We start from the raw sequence: 12,584 nt of genomic DNA, 5'->3' as shown, positions 1-12,584 counted from the left end.
TGGAGAAAGTAATATTGGATAAGTTATTGTCAGAAGTGGATAGGTTGGGACTTAAAACCCTATATCAGAATAAATATGTTGAAAATAGATCTATTAGCACCTGTAATATGATGTTCTATAACAATATAATAACAGCTATGAATGAAAAATTGTGCTCTGATATAATTTATATAGATTTAACTTTAGCATTTGACAGGGTCATACACAAAACACTGATCAATAAATAAAACAACTAGGTACTGATGTACTCTTGATACTATAAATAGATGCATGGCTTACAAACAGGACAGAGCAAGTACCATACAGTAACTGGACAGGCAAAATCATTGGTTACAGTCAGGGTGTCCCACAGGGCTCTGTCCTAGGACCTTACTTCCTTAGATTGTATTTTTCAGACCTAACTTTTTTATCTGAGGTGTTCTACAGTCTATATGCAGACAACCTGAAATTGGGTAAACTGATTATATGTGTTACGGAAAAGGTATGTCTGCAAAATAACTTGTCTAAATTGACCATTTGTGCACAGGAGAATAATATGCTGATAAATACATCAAAAACTAAGCATATGAGATTTGGAAGACATAACTTGGAAGGTGAATATTTAATACAGCACACAGTGATTGAAACTGTAGATTCCTTGAAGGACCTGGGTATACGGGTAGATCCAGCTTTGAGTTTTTCTAATTCAACCAACTGGTTAATGATAGTTATAGAACTATAGGTTGTATGAAAAGATTTACAAAGTCTAGGAAATCAGAAATGATGGAGTCATTGTTTGTTAGTTACATTACACCCAAACTTAAGTATAGAATAACAATATGGAAACCCTATAAGAAAATAAGCATGAGTAAACTGGAAAGAGTACAGCAGAAATATACCAAGGGGATCCTTGGATGTGAAATTTTAAGTTATTATGAAAGACTAAAATATCTGAACTTGTACAGTGTCTCTTACAGATATCTAAGAGAAGATCTTATCCAGGTATAGGCTCATAGATTAATACTAGGCTAACTGCCCATGGGGGCTATTATAAGCCTAGCCAGTTACCCCATGTCAGAATCAAACCCTGCACCTTGTGTCTGTAAGGTAAACACTTTAACCATTATGCCAACCTCCCACCCCATATAATCAGCCCTTGCAACTCTTAAACCCAGGACCCTGCACACCATAGCCACAGCAAGTTGCCACTACGCCATCTGAGCATTTAGAGACACCTACCTCTGGGAATGTTTGGAGTTATCAAAAAGTGCTAGATAATAATCAGACAACCTATATAGAAGCTTCTATAGGAATGAGAATGAGAAATGTACTAATTGGTTCTCTGAGACAGCAGCTGATACATGGAACAGACTACCAATTTACATTAAAACAAGTACTAGTTTAGATAGTTTTAAGAACAGCCTGGACACTTATTATGGGAACAAGTGTTTTGGTATATTGGCAAGCTAGAAGGGCATTAATGCCCATGCTTGAAATATTTGTATGCATGTACACACACACACACACACACACACACACACACACACACACACACACACACACACACACACACACAAACATACACATACACACACACATATATATATATATATATATATATATATATATATATATATATATATATATATGCTATGTTTGACAACCAGCCTCATGTTATGACCCATTTTCAGTGGATGCTGGAGAGACAAGATCCACAGAAAAAAATGTGACCAATAACATGGTATAATTGAACATTTAAATCTGAATAAAACAAATAGAACTTATTTTTTTTTACACAGATTTGTAGATAAGTAGAAAGATGAAATCATGTCCAACTGGATCAAAGTCATTATGTATATATCTGTATATCAATATATATATATATATATATATATATATATATATATATATATATATATATATATATCACATTTAGAGTCAAGACAGAAATTCAGACAGAAATTAAAATAAATTTGTGAGTAAACATGCAGACTTATCATACTCAGGAGGATTGCTTACATACTTATATCAAATATAACATACAAATGTAGAAACCAACTGCAGAAAATGTAGTCATAGCCTTACTAAGATAAATATTTACAGTGATTGTAACTAGTACATGAATTTTCTTACCAAATGGAGAACATCAGGATGCAAAAAAAAAAACAATTCAGTGTAGCAGAAGTAATTACTATGTATCCAGTATGAAAGACATGACTTCATAAAAATTAAAATTAAAATAAAACACATTAAAAGGCATCCTAGCCCATCCCTTAATATTTTGGTGATTTTAATGAATAAACTGGTACGTCAGACTACAACAAACTACTGGATTCCATCAACAAATTGTTGAGTTACATTCTAACAATGTGTTAGATTTGTGAACTTTCTCTAGTTTACATTTCTAATTGCTGGTCTTTAGATTACTGATAGTGCCTTGTACCAGCATAGTTTTATTTTGTTTTAACAAGAATTCCCTAATGAATGAGAGATGATGATAACATTTAATTAACAGAAGCCTATAAAATTGAAAAAAGGCAGCCATGGCCAGACTGTGAGGTAAATGGGAAGTAGAATAAAGTACTTTTCTTAGTGGCATGCAGTGCAAGGTTAGCTACTGAGGAGGGAAGGTACCCATGAACTCTGTGAGTAAAGCTTGCACTCATTGTAGAGTACAAATATAATACAAGACTACCGTACTGCACCAACCATGAAATCAGTATGTGTGAGGTTTCTGCCATCTTAAGGTAAAAACAACAACCACAAACAAGAAAAAAATGAATGCCAAGGTAAGGAAATTGACTTTTTACTTAATATTATTAGTTATAAATGTTATTATGTACTCGATTGAGAAAATGAAATGCATTGTACTCATGTAGTGCATTCAAATTTCCACATCAGTATTCATGGAGTGCATTAAGGATTTGGGATATATAGTCACTCATTTAAAAATGTAAATTGTTAAAAGTATAATGAACTTTTCATGTAACACAAAGAAACCTGAAGATCAATTCTAAATAAATAGTTAATATTTTCTTTATAGTTTCTATTCTTAGTCTTCAGCTTTTTGTATGTATACAAAGGTGTAGCTGAGCATACTCAGTGTACTGGAATGAGTACATTTTTTTCTGAGCATCTCTTGCAAATGTCAACACTCAAAAAGCACAGACTGTTTAGAACTGCGTATGAATATTCACAGTATAGCGGTACACAAAGATTTCTTGTGCAAAAGGAACACATATCTAAAACTAGCTTTTCATGGAAATAAATTGTAACAGTTGAAAATAACATGCTTCTTCCCATGTATGTGGGGGTACCATGTTGAGGGCTGAGTACATTTTTAAAATTACAAGTGGGTAGTGGGGGCAACAACATTAGGTTTGATTACAAAATGTAAACCTCTGGCTACACCCCTGTATAATGTATGTATATATATATATATATATATATATATATATATATATACATACACACACACACACACACACACACACACACACACACACACACATATATATATATATATATATATATATATATATATATATATAGACAGATAGATAGATATATATACAAAACTGAAATCATAATCAATTTATTCCCTATGTTTTCACAGGGACAGACTACACCAGTGATAATTCAAAAACAAGTAAAAAAAGAAGAAAAACAGTTAGAAAAGAACTTCAGTAAAGAAGCAAAATATGAAAATAATAGGAAAGTACCAGAACGAGCTCATATCAATGTGAGAAACAACTTTGAAAATAATAATTCACGAGCATCTTCACATACAGCATTTGCTGAAATTGTAAAAGAGGATGAAATTGCTCTTGTATTAGAAAATCAAGAAAACGGCAGTCAAGAAGGTAAGTAAAGCCTTTCTTTCCCATATATGACTTTACATTAGTGATTACCAAAATATCTGCATAATACAAAGAAAGGTATTCACTAAACGTAAACTAAACACCATCGCTCAAAGGAGATGAAACATAAAACATTACGGGGGGCAGCATATCTTGGAGCTCAGTATGGCAGAGTAATGTCCATTATGTACCTGCTTCATATATATTTCCCTCATTAACTGAAGTGTTTTTGTGCCACTTGTAAATATGAAAGTGTCAGAATGGCTAAGGGATTATAGCAAGGTCGTACTGGGGAAATCAATATAAATCACAAACACTATGGAGCAAAAGGAAAAGAAAAGGGTGAAGAAGCAACAGGACTGCAGAAGTGGTTGGGAACTCTAAAAGAATAATATCTATACTTTGACATTTACTTCTTGGAGGTCAAAGCTAATATAAAGGGTTTGTGCCTGACTAAGTTTGCAGATGACTGTAAACTTGGTGCATCATAAACTATTCAAAGAGCACCAAGATCCTCCAAGAGTTCCTTTCCTAAGCAAGTAGCTGGTGTCATAACCATGAGCTAAATCTAAATGCCAAAAAATGCACAATTGTCTCCTTTGGCAAGAGTGACATTAATTGGGAACCTGTGTGAACAACAAATTGTTCTTTGATCACTCTGTGTCCACTGTTGTAAGAATGTCCTTTTTTCATTGTGCAGCTTATTAGTAAGAATATGGCATCTAGGCCCAGGGATGTGATCTGTATGTTCCTATCTAACAACTTGAATGTCCACAATGGTTTCTAACCAAGAAAACCAAAGGCCTAAATCATAAAAACTACACTGACTGTCTCAAAGCCTTGTCCTTCTCAGTATCATACAGGCTATTGAGGGGCAATCTCTGCCCCTTATACCGAGCCACAACAAACACCTTCTTCTCTGTTATACTATGCATCTGCAATATCTGACACTATCAGTACATGCTCAAGAGATCTTAATCTCTTCTGCAACACAAATAGATCTTAATCATAATCTCTTCTGCAACATAAATGAGCATATCGGAGGGATAGATGTGTATGACAGGCAATACCACTTGCCTGGAATTGTCTTCCTGTCCACATAAAGCAGAATACTTCTCTTACTTTATTCAAATATAATCTGGATGAATGGATGGGAAACCAGACATTTACCCCTAGTTTATTACCCTTGACCCTTATGGTTAGGGGTAACATGTTAATGCTCTTCCTGGTTCTGGGTTGTTCATACTTAAATTACAAGGGCTAAAACCTTCATGGCAATGCAGAGTTTCTAAATACCCTCATGAATCAATAGCCTAGTAACTATTAATGAATCTCTAAACCTAAACTACTGGCAGGACAACAAACCTACATGCCTACCCTCTCATTATGCACAAAACAAGTTTCTACTCTTTTAAAACAGACAATATAACCCTACATCCAAAAATGTATTTCACAAAATCTCCTGGGAACTACAGACCAATAGCCAATCTTGACTCTAACTAAAATGCTTGAAAAATTAACTTGTAAACAAATCTCATATTGTATCTCACCACATGGCATTGTTACAGACAGCAAAACATTAGACCAAAGTTTAACACCTCAATAACCATACTCTTGATAACTAACACTACTTACAACAATATTGAAGAAAGCAAACTGACTGTGATGATGCTCATTGACCTCAAAAGAGCTTTTAACTGTGTTATTCATGTGCTACTGCTCTAAAAGCTCAACTGGTTTCAATATTATCTAACAAACCAAACTTTTATTATGTATAATGACACTATCAATAATAACTTCATATCCACATATGCAGTAATACCCCGAGAATCAGTACTAGGGCTATTACTTGTCTCACTATTCATTAATAACCTCCTTTGTGATTTATCTGACCTAAATACTACAAAATATGCTATTGGCAAAGTCATCTGCAGGGCCTTAGCATCACAAAATGAACCTTACTACATAGTGACTTCAGACTACTCTGGAAATGGAAGTATTTCAAACTTGCTATCTTTAAATCCAAATAAATCATAATGTATCCTATTCATTACAAGCATTATAAGAGACTGTGGAAGCAGCTGGCTGCCAGTATTCTACTGTGATTAGTGTGTGCTGTTTTCCCATTTTGGTTTCAGTTTGTTTTTTCTGGTCCTCCAAGCATTGTTAGCCTTTGTGACGTGGAGTGACTTCCTTTATGTTTCCCCTCCATTGCGTCATGTGGAGTGGATGATGCATAAGTTTGCATAATGGTTAAGGTGTTCACCTTGCAGTCACAAGGTTCAGAGTTTGAGTCTCACCTTTGGTCACTGTCTGGATATTGGCTAAGCATATAATTGTCCACAGAATAGTTGCCTAGTATTAACCTATGGACCTATTTCTTTCCTGCATTGACCATTGCACCCCTGGACTGCTGGATTACTTCCAGTATTCTGCTTTGAGTAGCAAAGTGCTGTAGAGGTCAATAACATGCTTGCGTGTTTGCAGGTGTACTGCATACATGTTGACTCAATCACAGGAGTTCTTAAGTGCTAGGATGATTAAGTGGCCCCAGCACTTTATTTTAGATCAGCAAAGTGATGAATTTATACAAAAATATATTGACATTGAGGTTAATGTTTAAAAGCTTTCTCTTTTCTGATCTGTCTTTTTTGAATTCCATGGTGCTGCAGTGAGTTTCTGCATTGGAATGGCAGCACTGGGTTGCTGCGATACATATGGTATTCCTGCAACTGCTGGCTTCTTTTTCTACCACATGACAATAGAATATTGTTGTTCTTGCTTGCCTGGATTAGCCCTGACAATTTTGTTGAGAAAGTTTTGTCTTATCCATTTTGGTGTGCTAGTACAGCTGCTTCTGTTTTCTGCATTATGGAAATATTATGGTGCCCTGTGTCTACGTCTCCTTTATCATTGGTGGCACTAGGAGGTTTATCTTGTTATTTCAATGTTAAGCATTACAAAATGTATTATTTGTTCATTGACTTTGCTGTAAACCTTAACTTGAACTCTGTTGACTTCAGACTTGTCATTAGCTGACAACCTACTAAAGGAATTTATGTTTGTTCTACTTGTGCTTCACTCAGGTTGAAGTCATTTATTTGTTTACAGACGTCATTGCAATACTAATTTAATCTGCACTGGTATTAGACGTCACCAGAAGCACTTTTTGATTCTACTTGAGTTTCTTCTAGAGTGAAGTCATTCTCAAAGGTCATCAATCCTGTTACAAATCTAATTTTGGAGTTTTTGAAAGTACTTGTTATTTGATCTTGGTTTATATTGACTTGGCTTTTCCTCTTATTGGTGTCTGTACAATTTTTCACCTATCTTCTAAGTTTGTACTTATCAGCATAATGACTATTTTCTTTACAGTAAAGATCAATTACTTGCTTTTCGGCCTTTTAACAAATTTAAGCTGCCTTTATCTACTGCAACTACTTGCACTGAACTTGTTACAAAAAAAAAGCATAGAGCCAGGCTTTAGGCTTAGTCATTCCTGGTCAAGATCATTTAAGTTTTCAGTTCAGGTGTTGGCTCCATTCCTGTATTAGCTAGTAAGTGGAGTTCCCATTTCAGAAGGCCAACAAATCAGCCTTGTACTCAGGGTGAACCTGATATATGATTATAATGCCAAGTCTACTGAGGGTGGCTCAGTGGTGCTGTAGTTAGCGTTGTCATCTCACAGCAAGAGGTTCTCTGGTTTGATTCTCAGCTGGGGTGCATTCTGTGTGGAGTCTGCATGTCCTCCCTGCATTTGTGTGGTTTTCCTAAGGGTGCTCTGGTTTCCTCCCATATTCCAAAGACATTTCTGGAGCATGGGCCCCCACTGAAAATGGGCTCTGTCCCAGTCAGACTTTCCTAGTTAACAAATGTTAAATAAATGGAGTCGTTGCTGATTCTGCCAAGGTTTTATATTTTAATGCCTGGTTGGTTTATAATGAATCCTGTGATTTGTCCAGCCTTTTGTGTGTTAATGACAAAGTGTTTATCACAGAAACCTGGCCAGATGCAAACTATACTCTGATTTTGTTTTTAGCCATCATACCTTCTGTTTCTTCTCTTTTTCACCATTTTAGGCTGAATTGAACTGGGGTGGTATAGCTATTATCCATCGTGCTGCCATCCCTTTTTATTATACTTCCTCATGGTCAGCTAACACCTTTGAGTTGGCATTTTTACTGGGACTTTCCTTTGTCGCCTTATTATTTACCACCCCTACTACCTAGTAGAGTCAGTGGGACTACACGTACAGCACTCATCCTTGGTTCAGAAAGTTGTGGGTTTTATTCCCAAACCATGTTGATGGATTGCTAACACTACAGTGTAACATAAGGGATGCTGCAGTGCTAAGTGTGTTCTTTGGATGAGACATTAAACAGTAGCTCAGATGAATGTAAAATATTCTACAGAAACCACTGAAAAGAGCAGGCTTCCTTTATTTAACACAACATAAAAGACACTATTTCAATATTTACAAAATTTACACATTTACAGGAGTATATATCCATATTTCTATTTCTTACCATTTATCATTTTTCTTATAATATCCTCAGTAGTATGTTTCCATAATTGACCCCCATTCCTTCTTCTACAACCATAATCCAATTTTTTGCAATATACTTGCCAAAATCCATTTCCCATTGATCAACATTTCATTCACTCTTTTATTCCATATAATCCATATTATGTAAAATAAATTTGCTTCCCTTCTCACATATACTTTTATTATTTTATATTTATATATAATTGCATTTATATTTATATCATTTATGTCATTAATATTCTCAAAAAATTCTTCATGTAACCTTTTCCAGAGTTTTTCCACTCTTACATTTAAACAAAAAAACATGGTCCGTTATCTCTTCCTCCCACAAAATAAACATGCTCTTTCAAAGTTCTTTTTACATGACATATTCCCATTATTTATTATCATTCTTCATTGGCAATACTAACACTGTACTGTCTTGGTACACCACTTTTTCCTTACTTTAATGCCTTTAATTACTTCTTCTTGTAAATGTTCCTAAGGGTTTACATAATAATATTATTTTAGCACACTAGCATGTAACATCATTCTATCTTTCTCTATATCATCAATTTTCCCTGTCAATATTTTTACTGATAATTTTTAATTTCTTCATTTACAATATTCTTTTTCTCTTTTTCTTATTCTCATCTCCCAGATTTTTTTTTCTACCTATATTTATATATTCTCACTATTAAATTCACATTTTCTTCCTTTACCCACTTTAGTACTCTATGCACATTTAAAGAAGCAGAATAAACAACTGGATTTCATAACCTCAATCCCCTTTCATCTTCACTCATATACAGCACACCACTTCATTGAATTTAGCCCTGAACTTCATATGAAAGAAAACAATTGCACAATTTCCTTTTCATATTTTACTAGGATAACATAAGCATTTGAAATATATGCTATTTTTCCATTAATACCAAATTAACCAGATAAACCTTTTTCATGAATGCTAATATATATGTCCTCCACAGAATACTTATTTCTTTCATTTCTCTTATCAAACTATCACACTGAATTATAACTGCATATTTTCCCCACATTTCATTCCTACCAAACACACTTCATTAATTGAAAAATACAAAGCCCCTATTTTCACCATTTCACCCAAACTCTTAATTTTATTTCTGTTTAAGGTTATTTCCCTTTCCTTTAAAATTTACTCAAACCAACACTTTCCTCATCCATATTTTGTTCTGAACAAATACAGTTATATACTCTGGGTATGTCAAAACAACCAGTATCACCACTCCCTTTTGCATCACATGTCTATCCTCTTTCATTTTATAAGCTACTTCACTCACTATTGCATTCATTACCAATGTAAACAATATTCCAGTCATGGGACATCCCTCTCTTGTACCACAGTTCATGCATTTTTCTTTACTCAGACACCCATTCACTAACACTCTCACTCAATTATTTTTGACATGATGACAAACACACCCTCTTAATTTTATCCTATATATCCTATACTGCTCCATAACATCCCACAAAGCATCATGTCCTGTTGTATCAAATGCCTTGCAAATATCACCTACCATAATTTTCACTTCCTCCCTTTTAATTAAAATATCATTCACAATTTCTCTCAGAGCCAGTAACAATTCATGATATCCCTTCCTTTTTATACCATATATACCTCATTCCATAAAATTCCACATCCTTTCTTCCTTTCTCCTCTCTATTATTCCCATAAATAGTTTATAATGTGAGTTATTTATCTGATGTCCACCTTTTTATTCAATTCTTCCCATCTCTCTTCCATATAAATTTTAATATCACACAACACAATTTATAAACATACCCTTCCTTCAAGCATTCATTCAGTACATTTACAAAATACACTCTTTGCCAGTCTGTTAATTTCCTGTACATTCCATTCCATATACCATCTGGGCCTGATACTGAATCAACATTAAACTTCCTAAGTACTTCATTCAATTCACTAATAGTAATTTCTTTTCCAAAATCTTCCCTAAGTCATTCTGGGAATTTCTTTACTCTCCATTCTCACTTATTGGCCATTCTTATACTCGTGTACATATTTTCCACATACTGTACTACAGCACTCATAATTTGCTCTTGTATTATTTTGACCTGTCCTTTTCCATTTTTTATGTCTCATTATACTAATATCCTCCTTTACTATTTTACCCAAATATGCATATACCTCCTCCCTTCTCCCTTGTAAATAATATCTCTACCTAAATAGTAATATCTTAGATTTTCTCAACTTCTTTTATTGTTTCCTTTTCCATTATCATAGTATGCTCTTGTATTATTCTCTAAATTTTGTAATACATTTTCATAAATTTTTCCATACTTCGTTTTCTTTTCCTTTCTTACATCATCCTGTCACTGGAAAAAAAAAACACTTTTTATACTTCTTTTTAAGTTCAACCCATCACGCAAATGAGTTTTACAGATGTTCGTCATAGTTATATTATCCTTCCATAACTGCAGTACGTCCCCACTCTCCAATTTCACTCCATAATGTTTAATTTATTATTTTATTCCCTTTTCTATTTTAATAAACTCTCTTTCTCCCATCACCCCACCCATATTGATAAATTGTCTGAAAAAAATGTCACAACTGTATCACCATCTGCTTCTGTCAATTTAGTAGTGCAGCGGGCAGTCCTGGGGTAAATTTTTTGTTACACACACATAGGTCTGTGTTGCCCTTGAATATGGACAGGGATGAACTTTGTTTTATATGAATGGGGAATCTTTTCCACAGCAGCAATATCTTCTGTGAGATATACCTGTCCCTCCAAACCATTCTGTTGGCGTTGCAGAAGAGGTTTAGATCTCTATTTCTGATGCCATTTGACTTGCTGATGTGCAGTAAATAGATCAGTAATGGGTTGGAAGGTGTCTTCTATGCCAGACACAAGTGACTTCTTAGTGGCCGTAGGATACCAAGCAAAGTAATAGGGCCCAGGGTAGGTCCATGTAGGACATGTTGTTTAGACCTTGTATCCTTTTAGTAACATATCTCTGTGGGTGTTCCAGTTGTTGCAGATACATGCCAATGATTGTTCTAATGAGGGCTGAGAAAAGGGAACAATGATATCCCTAGATCTAGACACAATCACTTTGTTCATAAGCTGTGCATTATAAAAGAACTTTCTTACAACAATAGACCAATGGTGGTCACTGTCCACATACATTTCCAAATCCTGAACAACTGCCTCAGCTCTTAGGGGCATATTGCCAATGTGTCATTCCCTCAAGCACTTGACATCCCAAAAGATACAGTAATGCATTTTGGCATTTAGTTTCAGTCCTTGATTTTGTCATTAGTTATATATTTGAGACAAACCTTCCTGCAGGATGGGAAAGTCATTTGGGGATTCGATGATTGTTCCTAGCTTGCAGTCATCTTCAAACTTAGTCAAAGTCCTTTGGTATTGGTTTTTACTTCATAAAAGTAGATGCCAAGCAGAAGACATCACAACACAGAACCTTGAGGGACTCCACTGATGACTGGTCTCTTTACGGAGGTAAATTCCCCTGTTTTGATTATCTGTGCCCTATCTGCGAGCCAGTTAGCAATCCAGGAAGTCACATAGAAGTTTATTCACAGTTTATTTAGCTTTTAAACTATGCCTGAGTGGGGAATTGTGTCAAAAGCTTTGGCCAGATCAAGGTATGTGCTGTGTACCATTTTGCCTATATCCATTGCTTTGGTGGCCTTTTCAAAAAATCATTCAGGCTATGTAAGCATGACCTGCCCTTGATGAATCCAAACTGAGATGGGTCCCATGTGGGTCTATATTACGGTGTCAAAATGCCATAACATTGAACACCTAAACATCAGCCAGTATTCAGTGAAATGCACTTCCGTGATTCGCTGAACACTTTAAAGAGCAAAGATGTAGTTGGCCAACTTCACAATTTTAAACTTTTCTCCACTATAGTGCGATCTCAAAGTTGATATATTTAGTTAGGGGAGGTGTTGTGGGGCAAGTATTTGTTTGCCCTTTAAGTATTCAGAGAATTGTGGAAGTGCATTTTGCTGAATACTTGCTGATGTTTAGGTGTTCCCTGTTACAGCGTTTCAACATCATAATATAGACCAGTCCCATGTTTAAAGATTCCCTATGTCCTGATTGATTAATTCCATGATAAGTCTTTCCATGGCTTTGTATATGAGGCTGGTCAGACTTATGGGTCTGTAATTGTCTCGGTAATTGCAT

This window comes from Protopterus annectens, chromosome 1.part0 (genome assembly GCF_019279795.1).
Source record: "Protopterus annectens isolate FY-2018-M chromosome 1.part0, PAN1.0, whole genome shotgun sequence".
NCBI lineage: Eukaryota > Metazoa > Chordata > Ceratodontiformes > Protopteridae > Protopterus > Protopterus annectens.
The sequence above is the reverse complement of the archived record's forward strand: the minus strand, read 5'-3'. Positions refer to the sequence as shown.